Source organism: Megascapheus bottae, chromosome 35, assembly GCF_031878675.1.
Source record: "Megascapheus bottae isolate mThoBot1 chromosome 35, mThoBot2.hap1, whole genome shotgun sequence".
Classification (NCBI taxonomy): domain Eukaryota; kingdom Metazoa; phylum Chordata; class Mammalia; order Rodentia; family Geomyidae; genus Megascapheus; species Megascapheus bottae.
In genome coordinates, this window is record NC_143543.1 from 5,090,761 (window position 1) to 5,109,066 (window position 18,306).

Genomic DNA, 18,306 nt, shown 5'->3' on the forward strand with positions numbered 1-18,306 from the left:
TTTACCTTAAACTCTTTGATCCATTTGAAATTAAACCTGGTGCAGTGTATAGTAATTCTACTACTATATTAAAGAGGAGATGAGAAGAAAGGAGAAGAGAAATAATTTCACATAGTACATTAAGAACAACAATGACTAAGCAAAATGAACTCTAGGGTTTGTTTTAAAATTTGTTTGTTTCTAATCTCCAACATTTCAGTTTAGTAGTTGTGTTAAATGTACTTCTCTGTGGTGAGTTTTTGATCCATGTCTTTAATTTCCTTAACTTCAAAATTTCATCTGACTTTATCATCCATGAAGTCACCTACTCCTTTAAATCTTTGAGCTTTGACTTCTTTGATGATTTCTCCATCATTACACTATGAACTAGTAATTTTCTCATTGTTTCATTAAGCTCTATTTGATCTTATTGGTTACATTCATCCCACTTACCTGAACTCCCTATTTCATTTATTTTCTTGCAGTCAATATGTAACTTTAAAAATGAAGTGAGTTTCTTGAAGTCAATGTGTAGCTTTAGTTTCTATTTTTGTTTATTGGATGACGTTATGTCTTTTAAATGCTGAATTTCAATCTTTTCCATCCAGGTTTCATCATTGCCATGACATAACAAGTTTTATGGTTTTGTTGAAGTTTTATCATTCTATTTTAGAGACATCAGTGGTTTTACCTCATTGATAATTTCTGGTTTCCTTTTTTCTTATTTTAGTTTATTACTGGGATGATGTACAGAGGGGTTACAGCTAAATTGATCAGGTAGTAGTTACTTCTTGAACATTGTTACCCATTCCCATTTTCCCTTCCTCAGCCCCTTCCACTCATATTGTTTTTCCCTTACCTTCCCTTTTTGAAATAAACATATATAAAACATACTAGGGTATCATCTTCCAATACAATAACAACATGAGATAAACCATAAGGGGAAAAGAAGAAAAAAGAAATAGCTTCTCATAGTACATTAAGAACAACAATTGCAGAGATAAATCTACTGTTTCCATATCCTGGAGTTCATTTCACTTAGCCTTGGAGGTGTTTCTTAGAGTAGTCTGCTTATAACCTGCCTTGTAAGGATCATGTTGAGGAGCTTGTTAAACCTGAGCCCCCAGGCTCTATTGTGACCTACTGGAATCCTCTTTGGAATTTGGACATTTGTAACTTACACCTTTATCAGACATCTCAGAAGCTGCTTGCACAAAATGATATTTGAGAAACAATTTACAACAGAATAAAAAGGAGATAAAATTAATTTGCTAACAGATACTTATAAGCTCTGCTCTACCTGAGGTGTTTCTCAGGACTAAGTTTTAGCAACTCCTGTCATATTTTCACGTAAGGGCTTTTAGTTTGGTTCATGGGATAATATTCACTAGAAATAAGTGTGATCATCTGACTTTCAACTAATTTAATGATTTAGCAAGACCTGAGTATTTGCTACTCCGCAATATTCAACAATAAATATTTAAGCATGTTTAGAATTTGTTTCAATGGTACAGTAAAAATGCATTTCCCACTTTTATTTGAATTAGAAAGTACATTTAAGGTCTGAGTATTTAACATTTAAAGTTACTTAGTCTATGAATTCAGCAAAACTGCCCCATTACATAGTGAATGTGGTTCTTTCAAAACCATAGAAAACGTTCTGTTAAGTGGCATATCAAAGTGGTCTCTGGGTCCCCCACACCTTTACAACGTGGGAGTGTGTTAGAAATGTCAAACTCAGGTTCTACAAAAATTTTGCTGAATTACAATCTAGTTTAATTAGATACCCAGGTAATTGAAGTGAACATTATGTTTGAGAAAGCATTGTACTACACATGTAGTATATTTTAAACATAGTCTCAGGATTGTTTGTGTATATAGGATGTTAAACTTTCTCTTTGTAATTAACAGTCCCTGTAATAAACCAATATTAAAAGATGAGTCATTGACTATTAAGATAGTTGATTATTAAAGACAAGTTTAAAAGGACTTGTGAATTAGAAATGTGAGCAGAATTCACAAAAATGATCTTTCAGACACTTGAAAGATTATTAGTTTTTAAAAAGAGTTATTAAATATCTGGACTACTCTCTGTGGAGATAAATATTAAATATAAAAGGATTGCAGATGATAAGACCATCTTTGTGATTAGAATCTTGATAGGTAGAGGGAATAGAGAAAATGGAATCACTGCCTTTGTATTAATAAATGAGAGATAAAATATTTTTTTGCCAGTCCTGGGCTTGGGCTCAGGGCCTGAGCACTGTCCTTGGACTTTCTCAAGGCTAGAGCTCTACCACTTGAGCCTCAGCACCACTTCCGGTTTTTTTGTATGTATGTGGTACCAAGGAATCGAACCCGAGTCTTTGTGCATGCTAGGCAAGCACTTTAACCACTAGGCCAAACTCCCAGCCCCAAGGTAAAATATTTTTTAATTTATTAGTATTACTATAAAGACAATGTACAGAGGGTTTGCAGGGTACATTTTTTTCATATATTTTTATTGTAATTAATAGAAGGGTTACATTTTATTTGCCGGATAGAAGGTGCATTAATTCACATATATTGATACCCTTTCTCATGTCTTGGTCCCAATTTCCCTCCCCCCACCCCCACACCTCATCTTGTTTTCCCCCCTTCCCTATCCATTTTCAAATAACCAAATAAAATATATCCAATATATCACATAACAAAGTGAGATACTATAACAATGTGAGATAACCAAGGGACAGCAAAAGAGATGAGAGATAACATAGAATATTAAGGACAACAATCACTCGTTATATGGCTTTTGTTTCTATACCCTTGAGGTCCTTTCATTTATCGTCATACTATATGGCCTTATGTATGCAGGTTTTGCTCTAATGCAAATCTCTGCTAGGAGAGCCCAAGGTTTCTACTGATTATGAAAAATGAGGGAAACCATTGGGCCAATTTTCCTTTGAGTCTGGCTTACTTCACTTAATATGATTTTTCTTGTTTGGATAAGACCTTGCTTTATCTCCACTTCTAAGTGGTACCTTTGCTTGATGCAGTATGCTTAGTGGATAGTTTATATTCCTTAGTATTATTTAAATTTTATTGTCACTTATGTAAGGATTTCATTTCAGTACCCTTGGACTGTAGAAATTCTGCTAAGAAGTCAACAACTGCCCAAGTAGGGCACACATATGTGTTAGTTGTTCTTTCCTCTTGCAGTCATGAGAACTTTTAGTGTATATTTCACTTTTGAGAACTTTATTATAAACTCTTTAGCTTGCTACAGACAACATGATTAAAAAAACCTTGACTAATCAAACTTTAAACTTCCTATACCTGAGCATATTCATATCAAAATAAGAATATTTTTATTGTTAATTTAACCTGCAAAGCATTCTTAGCTACTTTCTGAATCCTACCAGCACAGACATTTGCTTTGTACATACCAGATACTGACAAACATTTTCCACAGGATTTCCTTATTGGTTTTGATTTGCTCCTCTCATGTAAATATTCAGTTAGATTTACTTCAAGCTTAATTAATATCTTCTTCTGTTTGGTCTGTTTAAGTTTTAAAATAGATTCTGTTATTAACAAACATCAGTAAGACCATAGGATTCCATTGTGATAATCCTATACATGAATACAGATTATTTCAAATGAATTAATTTCTCATTATTCCATTTGGCTCCATCCTAAACTTTTTTCCCAACAAATGTGTGTTAGATATCATTATGTTGTCTTATAAACACAAGTGGTTATTCTTATTATTTTCACCTGTCAGTATGCTTTCCTTTTCAGTGTATCAATGTGAATACAATAATACAAGAGTAGTGATCATGGAGCCATTTTCCAACTCTGAGTTTCATCATGCCAGTCTTGGTATTTTAGTTGTATGGCATGTTTACAATTATCTCTCCATGTCCTAATTTAAGGGTCCTTTATAAATGCCAGGTTATTTGGGCTTAGGTGGAAGAGAATAATCTGGGATTTTTTTTTCTGTTGAATATTTGTTGCCAGTCCTTGGCTTGGGCTCAGGGATTTAGCACTGTCCTTGGACTTTCCCAAGGCTAGCACTTTACCATTTGAGCCTCAGGACCACTTCCGGTTTTTTTGCTATGTATATGGGGTACCGAGGAATCAAACCCAGGTCTTCACGCATGCTAGGCAAGCACTCTACCAGGAGGCCAAACTCCCAGCCCTCTGTTGAATTTTTTTATTGTGTCTGGCTTAGGGTTTGAACTCAGGCCCTAGATGCTGTCCTTGAGATTTTTGAATCAAGACTCATGATTTCAAGGATTTCATTTGTGGTCTTTTTGTGATTAATAGAAAATAAAAGTCCCATTTGCTTTCCTGCATGCGTTGGCTTTGGATCATGATATTCAGCTCTCATCTTCCAAGTAGCTAAGATTACAGGTGTGAGCCACCAGCACCCTGAAACAGTAGTTTTTAATAGTGTGTGTGTGTGTGTGTGTGTGTGTGTGTGTGTGTGTGTGTGTGTGTTTACATGCCAGTATTGAGACATGAACTTAGGACCTAGACACTACCTTTTAACTTGTTTTGCTCAAGGCTAATACTTGATTTTGTTTTTGTGGTGGTTAATTTGAAGTAATCTCACTGACTTTCGTAGAAAATTATGGCCAGATCTCAGCCACCTCAGTATCAATGATCATAACTATGAGCCTTCGGTACCTATTTTTGTTTGGTTATCTACATCACAATTTTGGTTTCTGACCTGGAATTTTAGCACCTATTTGGTTAGATGTGTAAGGAATTGTTGAGTACCGGTATCAGTCCTTATGTAAGAGTATCTATTTTTGTGTGGGTCATGGGGCTTGAATTCAGCCTGGGCGCAGTCCCCAAGGTCTTCAGCTCTACTCTTGAGCCAATCTCCACCTCCTGTTTTCTAGGGGTTAATTGGAGATATGAATCTCAGGTCCTTTTGTGCCTGGGTTGGCTTTGAACCTTCATTCTAAAGTCTCAACCTCCTGAGTAGGTAGGATTGCAGGCATGAGACACCGTGCCTGGCTTGTAAGGGATCTTGACATGGGATCTGCCTCAAAAAATTATTTTCACTGCTTCTGGAAGTTCTTTTTTCATTGAGAAAAATTTTAAGGTAGTTAGGCCTGACATAGAACCACATAATATATACTGCGTGGCTTAAAGACAAAACTTTGCTTTTCTACCCATAAGTCATGTTACCAGTGCAGATGATGTTCCATGAGTGCCTAGTCAATAGGTAATGGAGAGGAGCCATTCTGGTGTGTTGTATATGCAAAAGAGAAAGGAAAGCTTTCTGAGCTTTCTCAAGCTTGTGGTTCTCAATTTATATTAAATTCTTTTTGATGCCTTCAGCAAATCCTAAATATTAGAATAACACACTGCATTCTCCATGCCTAGGTTAGTAAGGTTTCAAACTATTTATTTTGTGGTAAACATAGCATTTAACCTACTAGCATCATTGTATTGCCCTGGTGGATTAATTCTGAGATACTCCTAAATTTCCTATGCCCACCATGCACGTTTAGCTTCAATAATTATCAGTTTGTTTGGCCGGGGCTTTTGCTGCTGAAGAGATCAAGAAGAACTCAAAATTTTACAGAATATGATGCTTGGTTTTGATTTCTATAATTTACATTTCAGAGCTTGGTCATTCTATGAGGATCCTTTTAGTTATTTTTCTGGGCAGTATATGACCCCAAACTACACCTGTCTGAGACAAAGGAAGTCTGTAGCAGTATTTACAGGAGCATCAATTACAATATATGCACAGATTGGAACACTGTGGGAACTCTATAAATTTCCACAGGTGAGGATATGAATGATGGAGGGATGTAAAAACATTTCTGCTTTAGAGCTACAAATAGGAGTTTGATGAGGGTGATTGTAAGACAGTAGATTTATGGACTTATTCAAATTTTAAATAATCAAAAAGATGGTAACATTATAAGATATCAATATATCTACTGTTTGGAATAGAGAGGTTAGAGAAACTCAAACAGACAAATGGATAAACTTGAGTGTGCAGGTGGATTTCAGTAGTGTAAATATTTTGAACACATAATTTGTAGTTCAACAAAATGAATGACAATAGCTGAAGCATGTCTTATTTGTTTCAAGAAAAAGTTAGGGGGAAGGGAAAGATAAATGCATAGAAAATAGTGTTCAACTCTCATCATAATATCCAGTGTACATATGTGAAAATATAATTAGGCTTCTTGAAGAAATGGAAAAGGTTGTTATAGATGGGGGAACATAATGAAAAAAAATGTTACACCTGATCCGAAACCCCTATATACAATTATTTAAAGTTAATAAAAATTTGGGTATACAAGTCCTAGGACATGGAATCATGGCCTGGGTACTATCCCTAAGCCTTTATGCTTGAAGAAAATTCTGTATCATTTTAAGTCATAATTCTATTTCCAGCTATTTTATAGTTAATTAGACATGAGTCTCATGGACTTTGGTAGCATGGGAGGGATTTGAACCGGAGTCCTTAGATCTCAGTCTTCTGATTAGCTAGGATTATAAGTATGAACCACCAGCAACTTCTACCCACCTCCTATGTTCTATACTCCTATACAAAAATGTTATTTCATATACATTAAAACTGAGAGTGTGATTAGTATCATTCATGGATCTCCCAATTTTTATTTCCTTTTAGCTTACATTTGGAACTTTCAATCCTATTCTGAGGGACAACAGCAAGTTTCCTTCTCTATATCAGATGGCCCCAAAGAACACATCATTAGTCATTGCCATGGTCTCCTTACTGCTTCATTTCAACTGGAATTGGGTAGTGTTGTTAATCTCACAAGAGGAAAAATGTTTTCCAAATACATTCTGAACTGAGAGAAGAGATGGACATTAACAGAGTATGGTTAGCCTTTGAGCTACTGATCACAAATACTGTTATGTCAAACACTTTCCCTTATAGGAATTTATAACCAGATTCAGAAATCATTATCCAATGTATTTATTGTTCATAGTGAAAGTGACTCCAATCTGGACTTACTGATGTATACTGAGCAATTTTGAATGAGAGGAAAGGTTTGTATTATAAACTCACAGCAGAATTTAACCATCAGAAGGAGGTATTTCATGGTAGGCTCATTCTAAGTACCTCTCATTTTTTCACACCACCATGAAGATATTACTGGATTCACAGATTTTGTCAGGACAGTTATCCTTTCAAAATTCCCAGAGGACTTTTATCTTGTAAGGCTCTGGTTTCTCTCATTTAATTGTTCAGTTTCTAAGCCAAACTGTGTAACATCGGAGAATTGTCTTCATGATCCTTCCTTAGAATTGTTGCCGAGGCATATTTTTGACATGGCCATGTCTGAAGAAAGGTACAACATATACAATGCTGTGTATGCTGTGGCCCATGCCCTCCATGGGAAGTTTGTTGATCGAACAAAGTGACACTGATGAGTAATGGGAAAAGGATGGTGCCTTCCCCTACACAGGTAATTCCCTTTACTGGAATAGCAGAATCATATTTTTTGTTTATTTCTGATCTGGTTTTTTTCTGGTAAATAATTTAGCTTTTAATTTATGCTTTATTTTTTATTTTTAAATTTTTATTATAAAGATCATGTATTAGTACATTTATTTTTAACAATATTACCCCACCCTTATTTCCCACTATTCTCCCATTCCTACTGTCCTTTTCCCAAATTGTAAACTTCATTTCTAGCATAGAGTCTAGTGAGTATCATGTTTGTATTGGTTCAAACTTTTCCCCAAAATTCTGTAAGGATATTTTATAGAGAATTAAATGAAGTACTTTCAGATCATTTTTGTAAAACTCAAGGGCAGCTTCTTTTTTTTTCTTTGTCAGTCTTGGGACTTTAACTCTGGATAATTTCCCTGAGCAATTTTTCCTCAAGGCTAGAGCACTACTATTTTGAGCCACAGCTTTCATTACCAGTTTTTGAGTAGTTACTTGGAAACAGGAGTCACAAAGGGTCTTTTCGGACTAAGTTGGTTACAAATTGCAATTCTCATATTTTAGCTTCTTGAGTAGCTAGGATGATACAAGTGTGAAACACTTGCAACTGGCAAAAGATACTTTATTTGTTTAAATATTTGAAGGTACTCCTAACCTGTGTTCATGTGCACTTAAAGATAATATTGACAGAAAAAGAATTAATGTCACATTCCATTTAATTTTTTGTGTTTCAAATGAATCAGCATGCTCACAGCTATTATTTTCTAAATTAGGTATCTGGTTGTAGTCTTTGAGTTTGTATGATATTATCTGCAATTATAATTTGGAATTATATATGACATTAATAAGCCTTAGGTAAGCCATCGCACCTGGCTTAATAACAGTTTAAATTTTAGCGATTTAGTAAACTAAAACATTGTAGACATTCCTAAATTATTGATTCTAGTGAATAGTAGTTAGGCAAGTGATAAGCACCTTATTCTTGACTATTTATGTGGAGGTAATTTTTCTTTAAAACAAGTCTTATAATCCTCTCCTGAGTAAATAGAATTCAGAAAAATTACCATGTTTTAGGCTCTATAGGATTTATTTTGTTCTATTTCATTTAGTGTGGTGTCTTTGTTACTGTTGAATTATGAAATAGGTAATAACGACAGTGAAAGTCTTTAATTCAGGATTTCTGCCTTAACCCTTAGATTTTTATTCACCATAGATGATGAATCTCTTTTAGCTGTACCCTTTTAAAAGAGTATCCAGTTTCAAATTCCTGCAGGAAACAATGATATTTTGGATGAAGAAAGGAAATTAAAGGTAGAGTATAATATTTTCAACATTTGTAATTTTCCAGAATGTCTTCAACTTAAGTGAATTAGGAAAGTTTTCTTCATATGCCTCACATGGTGATCAGATGTCATTATCGCAAGATAGGATAGAGTGGGCCTTAGGAAGTACCGAGGTGGGTTGGATAAAATCATCTAAAATTTATGCCCCTCTTTCTCATTTATGGCCCGCCACTGTACATTTAAGTATATCCAACTTCAAAAATTTTCTATTCTTGAGTCTTGGGTGGAAAGGACCAGTCAGTTTGGGAATGTTGATGTATAATCAAACAGAAAGCCTGCTTTAAAAATTTTCCATCTTTGTGACAATATTCCTGAGTATAAATTTATAAAGCTGAAAGGTTCATTTGATCACTTTTGTGGGCAAGTCATTCAGTGGTTAGTTGTCCTGTTAAAGGGGTATCTGTGGTGACAGAAATTAATGTAATGGCAAGATGTTGCTTGTCTTTGTACATATCATTACCTGAATGGTATAGAGGGCTTGTTGGAATTCTTGAAAACAAATAAAATGAATTCCTCTGTCAAAAATTGAAGAACTCCTCAGCAGAATGGAATATCGATCTTTTCCTTGACTGTTTATGGCAGAAAGTGTTGGTGAGGGCATTGGCTGACAACCATACAGTCCCATCACATATGTCCATAGGGAAAGCAGTGGCCACCATTTTCATGCACACAGACAAAATCTAGACTTTACAATTTCATCCACTCAAACAGAGACACTGATTTCAGAATTAGATTATAATTCAGTGCCAATGTGTGACTTCCAAAGTCCAGACTATATCCTGCAAATGTGTCAATTCATTGTGCAGATGAGGAGTCACTTGGAATCACCTTTCAACTTTGCATTTTTTTGCTAGCATGGAACATGGATTTGTATTTATGTGATGCCACTTTAAACAAGACAGTTTTTATACTTAAAGCACACAATAATGAAATTTCTAATGTTGAACTGAATAGTCAGATCAAAGGGGTATCTTGTGACTACTTCAGCAGACAAATACATGAAGATCACAGACCTCTTAAGAGACATGCCATGTCTTATGCATTCCAGGAGCATGCAAATGGGAGTTCTATTCTTTATGTTGCCATAATCTAATGTTTATACTTTGTGAGGTCAGAAAGCAGGGCTTCAGGTCTAGAATATAACCACTATATCCATAGTATTTGAAACATCTGAATAAAGTGAGAGGCTTATACTCAGTAAGTTCCAAAGCTTATCAATTAACAGACCTTTGTGGAGCATCAATTCACAGACACTAACGAAGTCTTTCTTAATGAAGATCATAGGATTTTCTTACGACCAGAAATAAAATTCATTTCCTTCTGCCTGGTGTTTATTTGTGGGTGAGCATACTGATAATAGAGAGCTTGTCTTTGTGGCTGCCATTAACTGGGTAGCATCTAGAGAGCTTGTTGGATTTCTTCTCCAAAAAGAAAAATCTCATCACATGGTAACTGAGAAGCAAAAAGAAAAATATGAAGGGCCTAGGGTTCATATATCATTATAAAAGTGATGTCTGTGATTTAGAGCATGCTTTGAAAGCTTCAATTTGGGTTCTTCAATATTTCATATATGAGCAAGACACAACATATAAGGACATGAACTCAAGGAAGTTCATAGTGTTGGCCAGAAAAACTTACTCTTTCACCATTCTCCATTGTCTTTAAAAGCTCCACTTTCCTCGATAGTTCAGTAGACTTAATGTCAAGACTGTATTATACGAGTTATGTGGAATTTATATTTTGGAATCTATAGCAGAATTTAATGCACAGATTAGATTTAGGCATGAAGTATTATGCTTGATAGTTGAATTATTTCACAACAATGAACATTTGGAATGTCCAGATAAAAATCTAAGTAGCTACTGATATCTTTCTTCCTATCTTTTTCTCAGATATCTCAATCAGGTTGCAGTGACAGTTGTGAATCTGCATTCAGAAAATCACCTCAGGAGGGAAAGGCTGCCTGTTGTTTTGATTGCATCCCTTGCCCAGAGAATGAAATTGCTAATGTGACAGGTAAACATCTGTCCTATGCAGTTATTCTCCATCTCTCCATACTTTTCTCAATTCATCTAAAACAATAAAATAGTTCTAAATTACCATGATAGGAAAAAATTATTTCTTTCTTTATGATATTGCTTCTTCATGTGTGTGTGTTGTGTGTGTGTGTTTGTTGTGTGTGTGTGTGTTGTGTGTGTGTGCATTGTGTGTGTGTGTGTGTGTGTGTGTGTGTCTTGTGCCTGGACACTGTTTCTAATTCGTTTTACTCATGGTTAATATTCTAACACCTGAGCCACAATTCTACTTAAAGCCCTTTTGTTGGTTAACTGGAAATAATTTGCACAGTATTTCCTGACCCACTGAATTCAAACTGAGATCTTGATAACAGCTTCCTAAGTTTCCATAAGGCATGAGCCACTGGCCCTTGGGAAAACTGCTTTTTAAAATAATACAAACTAGTTTGCACTCCCACCAACAGATGGAAAGCAGTATGGCAGTTCCTCAAAAGACTAAACATAGAGCTCTCCTGTGACCCAGCAATTCCACTACTTGGCATTTACCCAATCATCCAGAAACAAGGACATACCAAATCCACTAGCACAACAATGTTCATTGCAGCAGTATTTACCATAGCAAAGACATGGAACCAACCTAGATGTCCCTCAGTTGATGAATGGATCAAAAAGTTGTGGTATTTGTACATGATGGAATTCTGTGCTGCTGTCAGAAAGAACGACATCACCCCATTTGTTAGGAAATGGAAAGACTTAATAAAAATCATATAAAGTGAAGTAAGCCAGACTCAAAGGAACTTAGGCTCAATGGTTCTCCTCATTTGTCATAATCAGTAGAAACCTTGGGCTCTCCTAGCAAAGATTTGCAATAGAGCAAAACCTTGATACATAAGGCCATATAGAATGATGCTAAATGAAAGGACATCTAGGGTATAGAAACAAAAGCCATATAATGAATGATTGTTGTCCTTAATGTACTATGTTATCTCTCATCTCTTTTGCTGTACCTTGTGTATCTCATATTGTTACAGTATCCCACTTTGTTACCTCATATATCAGATATATTTGTAATTGGTTATTTGAAATTGGATAGGGAAGGAGGAAAACAAGATGAAAGGTGGGGTGGAGGGGAGGGAAATGGGGATCAAGATATGTGAAAGGGTATCAATATATGTGAATTAATGCAACTCCTAACTGGCAAATATCATGTAACCCTTCTATTAATTACAATAAAAAAATGAAAAAAAGAAAAAATAATACAAACTGTGGGGTTCGAATGTATAGGTGTTTTTTTCAGGAAATTTTCTCCTTTGTAGTCAGCAAGATGAGTTGAATCTCCATCAAAAATAATGTGAATATTATTTAGGATATTGTCTCCATGTTTTTCTAAATTAGGTTTCAACTACAGTGAAACCCATAAAATTTTATTCCCACTGCTTACAACTGCTGTTTCCACAGAGCAAGTGATCAGAAATCCGAGTTTACTTAACAAAGTAGATACAAGTGTTATACATACGTAACATGACTACAGAGCTTTAAAGAGTTTTTTTGATTCTTTTTCCCCAGTACTTGAGGTAAAAAAAATATAAGGTGCTAGGTTAAAGGTAGGGGTAAAAGGCTTCTATTAATGTTAGACAAAACCATACAAAAGTATGTTTTATTATCCATCATTTTGAATGGTGTTCAGTATAGTAAAGAGCATTAATATTGTAGCATCACAAATTGTAATAATTATTGTTAACATATTAGAAATTACAAAACTATCACAGTATCACCATGTATGATAAGAACTCAAGGTAAAAAGGAGTTGCATTCAGAATGTAAAAAATAGAACATGGTGTCTCTCTCCCTTTGACAGCACCCAAACTCTGACAGAGTGTTTCCCTGCCTTTTGGCTTGTTCATGTGCTTGTTTGCTTGCCTTTTTGCTTATTTATTCACTTAATAAAGATCCAGAAAGGTTGCTTAACACTGAAAAGTAGAACACAGGAATGAAGGTGAATTAGGGTGGTAGAGAGAGAAATAGAATAGTAGATATTTATTGAAGTATCTGAGAATTCTTGCTTTTATCATCATAAATACTGCCATGATAAATTTACCTCCAAATGGTGATTGTCAAAATTCCTTTGAAGAAAGGAAACTATGTAACACAGACTAATGATAATTCATATTCCTCACTAGATATGGAGCAATCTGTGTTGTGTCCAGATAATCTATATGCCATCTCAGAGAGAAAACATTGCCACCTAAAATCTGTAAGTTTCCTGGCTCATGGAAAAAACTTGCAGATGGCCCTGTACTGTATGGCTGTTTGCTTCTCTATTTTCACTTCTATTGTACTAAGAGTTTTAGTGAAACACCACAACACTCCAATCGTTAAGACCAATAACCAGGCTCTCAGCTACATCCTGGTCATCTCCCTTATCTTCTGTTTCCCCTGCTCCCTGCTGTTTATTGGCTGTCCCAACCCAGTCACCTGCATCCTGCAGCAGATCACATTTGGAATTGTGTTCACCTTAGCATTTTCCACATTGCTGGTAAAAACTATGTCTGTGGTCCTAGCATTCAAGGTCACTTCTCCAGGAAAAAGAATAAAGTGGCTGTTGTTATCAGGGATTCTAAATTTCATTATTCCTCTCCGCACCCTTATGCAGGTGACAGTCTGGACTCTGAGTCACAACTTCTCCTCCCTTCATTGACGCAGACACACATTATGAATAGGGCCACATCCTCATGGTGTGCAATGAAGGTTCCTTCACTGCCTTCTATTGTGTTCTGGGATATGTTGGCTCCCTGGCCTGGCCAGCTTTGCTGTAGCTTTCCTTGCCAGGAGCTTACCTGATGCTTTTAATGAAGCCAACTTCCTAACATTCAGCATGATGGTCTTCTGCAGCGTCTGGGCTATGTTGGCCCAGAATATCATAGCAACAATGGGAAAATCATGGTAGCTGTGAAGATATTCTCTATCTTGGCTTCCATTGCAGGTCTCCTAGGCTGCATCTTTGCCCCCAAGTGTTACCTCATCATGTTAAGACCAGAAAGAAACTCAGTCCATGGCTTCAGATATAAAACACTTACTAGTGGAACAAAGTCTTCCTTAAATGACTAATGTGAATGGTCATGTGATAGAAGATCTAAACTTAATACGAATTTCTTTCCTAGTGTTACATTAGTATATACTATAGTAATTACTTCAATGAATATTTATATATAACTCATTTATATGATTTTTATTCCTCTCTTACTGCTATAGGGAAACTACAGTAATAGATGGCTATATTTGATTATAAATTTGAATATTTTTGATTCCTCATCTCAGCTTAATGGTATTATCTACATGTTTTACATCTTTTTACTATTACCTTGTTTTCTATCTTTGGTTTCTCTTTCACTTTCTAAATTATTATATATGAACGTCCTTTCTGTAAACCTTCTTTTTCTATTAATGATGTTTTATATTTATAGCTGCATGTTTCTATTCACACTTCTGGCTTATGCAATATTCATGAGTTATTTTGTTTTGTTACATCTCTCTCTTCCATTCTCTGTCCCTCATCATATCCCCCTACCCTCGTTCATATTCCTTCCTCCAGCTCTGCTTCCCCTGTAGGGAAAACAGCAGTAGAGACCATGTGTTTGCTATCTTGTTACCAGTCACCTTTCTGCAGGGACTTGAACCATGTTGCCTCATTAACATCAATACAGATCTTTTCTGAAAATACATACGCTCTAGTGCTCAGGAAAGACCAAAACATAACACAAAATCAAGCACTTGGAAATCATATTACACACCAGAAGGCAGAACTTCAAATGTGTCTTTGTCTCAGAATGTTCAATCACAGATATTCTCAAGTGGAACGAATTGCAATTGGACCAACTGTAAGAAAGCAAAACAAAATAGTTGATGGTTCAACATATGCAAATCAATTAATATAATTCAACATATCCACAGGAGCAAAAGCAAGAATCAAATGATTTTCTCAAAAGATGGAGAAAAGGCACTTGACAAGATCCAATACCAAACTTTAGACTCTATTACAGAGCTCTAGCGAACAAAACAGCGTGATACTGGCACAAGAACAGGCCTAAAGACTGATGGAATAGAACTGAGGATCCTGATATTAAACCACAGTTCTATGGCCACCTAATCTTTGATAAGCAAGCTAAAAAATAGAATGGAAGAAAGACAGCCTCTTCAACAAGTAGTGCTGGCAGAACTGGTTAAGCCCCTGCAGAAAACCAAAGTTGGATCCTTCGTTGTCACCCTGCACCAGGATTAACTCCAAAGGGATCAAAGACCTCATGGTAAAGGCAAATACACTGAAAACTTTACAAGAAGGAATAGGACGTACACTAGGTCTTCTTGGAAAAAGTTGAATCTTTCTTAATAAGAACCAAGAAATATAGCAAATCAGAGAAAGGCTGGATAAGTGGGACTGCATTAAACTGCAGAGCTTCTGTATGGCAAATGACATAGCTAGCAAATTATCTAGAAAGCCTATCGAATGGGAGAAGATCTTCACTAACCATACAACAGACAAAGGCCTCATATCTAAAATATAACAACCCTAAAACTAATTTCCAAAGAAACAACCATCCCCTTAAAAGATGGGCCAAAGACTTAAAGAGAGTCTTCTCTGAAGAATAAATAAAAATTTCCTCCAGACATATGAAGAAATGCTTGATATCTCTGGCCATAAAAGTAATGCAAATAAAAAAAACCTCTAAGATTACACCTCACTGCAGTTAGAATGGCCAGCATCAAGAAAACTAATAACAACAGATGCTGGAGGGGATGTGGCCAGGAGGGATCACTTCTACACTCTTGGTAGGAGTTCAAACTAGTTCAGCCACTCTGGAAACTGTATGGCAGTTCCTCAAAAGAATAAACATATGACCCAGCAATTCCAGTACTTGGCATTAACACAATCATGCAGAAACAAGGACACTAAATCCACTAGTGGAATGATATTCATTGCAGCCCTATTACCATAGCAAAGATATGAAACCAACCCAGATGTCCCTCAGTTGATGAGTGGCTCAACATGATGTGGTATTTATACACAATGGAATTCTATGCTGCTGTCAGAAAGAATGACATCGCCCCATTTATAAGGAAATGAAAAGACTTAGACAAAATATTAAGTGAAATAAGCCAGACTCAAAGGAAAATAGGCTCAATGGTTTCCCTCATTTGTCATAATCAGTAGAAACCTTGGGCTCTCTTATCAGAAATTTACAATAGAACCAAATCTAGATATGGCCATATAGTATGATGCTAAATGAAAGGACCTCCAGGATTCAGAAACAAATGCCATATAATGAGTGATTATTGCCTTAATGCACTCTGTTATCTCTCATCTCTTTTGCTGTCCCATTTTATCTCATATTGTTACAGTATTTCTCCTGGTTATCTGATATATTGTATATATGCGTATTTAGATATTTTAAGTTGTATAGGGAAGGGAGGAAAACAAGATGAGGGGCTGGGGTGGGGGACGAAATGGGTACCAAGACATGAGAAAGTGTATCGATGTATGTGAAGTAATGCATTGAATATCTGGCGAATATAATGTAACCCTAGTATTAAATACAATAAAAATATATGAAAAAGGAAATGCTACCAAGAATGAAGGGTAAGAAACCTTTATGATTCATGGGAATTTAATTTCATGGATACATATATGTTCCAGATAAACTATAAAGAGGTTCATGATATTAACCACTGCCAATATTGTGTAAGACTGATGCCTGCATACATGTACATGTCTAAATAAGGCCACTGTACATCTAATATATGCCACCAAGAATGTAATAATTAAGTGATAAAATCATGTTGTAATTATACAGGTATAATGCAATGCATCAATCTCACTAGAGTAGTTTTCACCTCCTGTATTTTAAATATTAAAACACTCTTAAATCTTCATTTATACTTTGAAATGTGTTTTCTGATACCTAGGGAATTATCATGGGCAAGTGTAGCATAATGTATATCCTATATTTCAGCCATGTTCAGAGTATGTTCACTGCTTTGAAGTAACTCTTTTATCCAGGGCCATTGATGTCTCTGCAAGCAAATAGAATCAAATATATTTTGACAAGCAGAAAACATAGAATTTGCTTTGAAACCCATTAAGGATTATAATAAAAAATTTCACTTTTTACTGCACGTACTCAAAGAAATGCATCATGAAAATAACTTGGTTTTGTTGGAAAGTTTAATAAAAATTATCTGATAGAAGATAAAACTTCATAATGGATATGTGCAAATTAATTTTGCAATTGACTTTGAATTCAGCAATGTACTTGCTGATTTTAGTAACTTCATTGCTTCCTTAGGTAATAGTAACTAGGTGCATTTGTGGAGGACTCCGCACATTAAATTTTTATCGAAAGCTGCTTGTATGAACCAGTAATATTTGTTGGATGGTTTGAAACACTGGGGATGTGAGTTGACTTTCTGGGAATGGTGCACTAATGTCTTTAGTTGACATTTCACTAGCATAGATTATTTTTAAGCAATTTCAGCATGCATACTCTGATGCAATTGAGTTGAATCATCTCAAATGGCTTTCATGCAAATAGTTTCTTGATATAGATGTTGAACCAAATATATCAAAGATAATTTCATCCCTAGGGCCTCATGAACTGTGGTCTTGGGGGGAAATGCATAGCATTTCAGGTGGAGAACATGTTGTTTGACTATTTTTCCTGGATTCAAGGGCTCAGATGCAGAGCCAAAGGCAAGATTTTCACACCTGCTTCCTGGAGAGTCACAAGAGGCTTTAAAGAAAGGTGAGTTACAGTGTACATCTCTGCCCATAAAAGACACATATGCATATATACAAAGGTATATGAATATTGCTGAATTTGTGGCCCTTTACTTCCAGCCAAAATTTCAGATTGGCAGATGCTTCAGGGATCATTTGATCTTCACACTTGTTCTTCTCCTGTTTCCTCTCCTTGTTAGGTCTTTGGATGGCACTAGTTGCTTTCTACAATGGAGCAACAAGCACACATGGATGGAGATGTGATGATTGCTGGGTTTTTTCCTCTGTACACTTTAGGAACATATCCCAGTAACAGTGATGCTTCCCTACAGGAAGAGAACAAGCTGTAAGTACATCATTTTATTTCCATTTTTTGTTTTGTTCTCAGGGTGAGAAATATCTGAGGGAACTCTAGGTGCAGACATGAATGTTCTGTCTTCTCTACTCTGACTTCCCATACCTATTGTACCAAAAAATATTCAATTTCATTATTTTATCTTGAAACTATTCTTGAGTAATTTTCTGTCTCCTATTTAAAAGGACTTCAGTTTCTTTTCGTGTAGCTGGTCCTTTCCATGTCTGTAAGCTCTTCAGTTTTTTAATATATTTTTATTGTAATTAATAAAAGGGTTACATGATATTTGCCAGATAGAAGGTGCATTGATTCACATATATTGATACCCTTTCACATGTCTTGGTCCCCATTACCCTCCCCTCCACCCCCCCTGGTTTTGGTTTTCCCCCCTTCCCTATCCAATTTCA

The 18,306-nt window shown here is 35.7% G+C and overlaps 1 pseudogene; it reads left to right on the forward strand.

Annotated features, from left to right (window-relative positions):
• LOC150042550 (vomeronasal type-2 receptor 116-like) overlaps window positions 1-13,880 on the forward strand; it is a 33,584-nt pseudogene extending 19,704 nt beyond the window's left edge.
• Window positions 13,881-18,306: the final 4,426 nt, after the last annotated feature.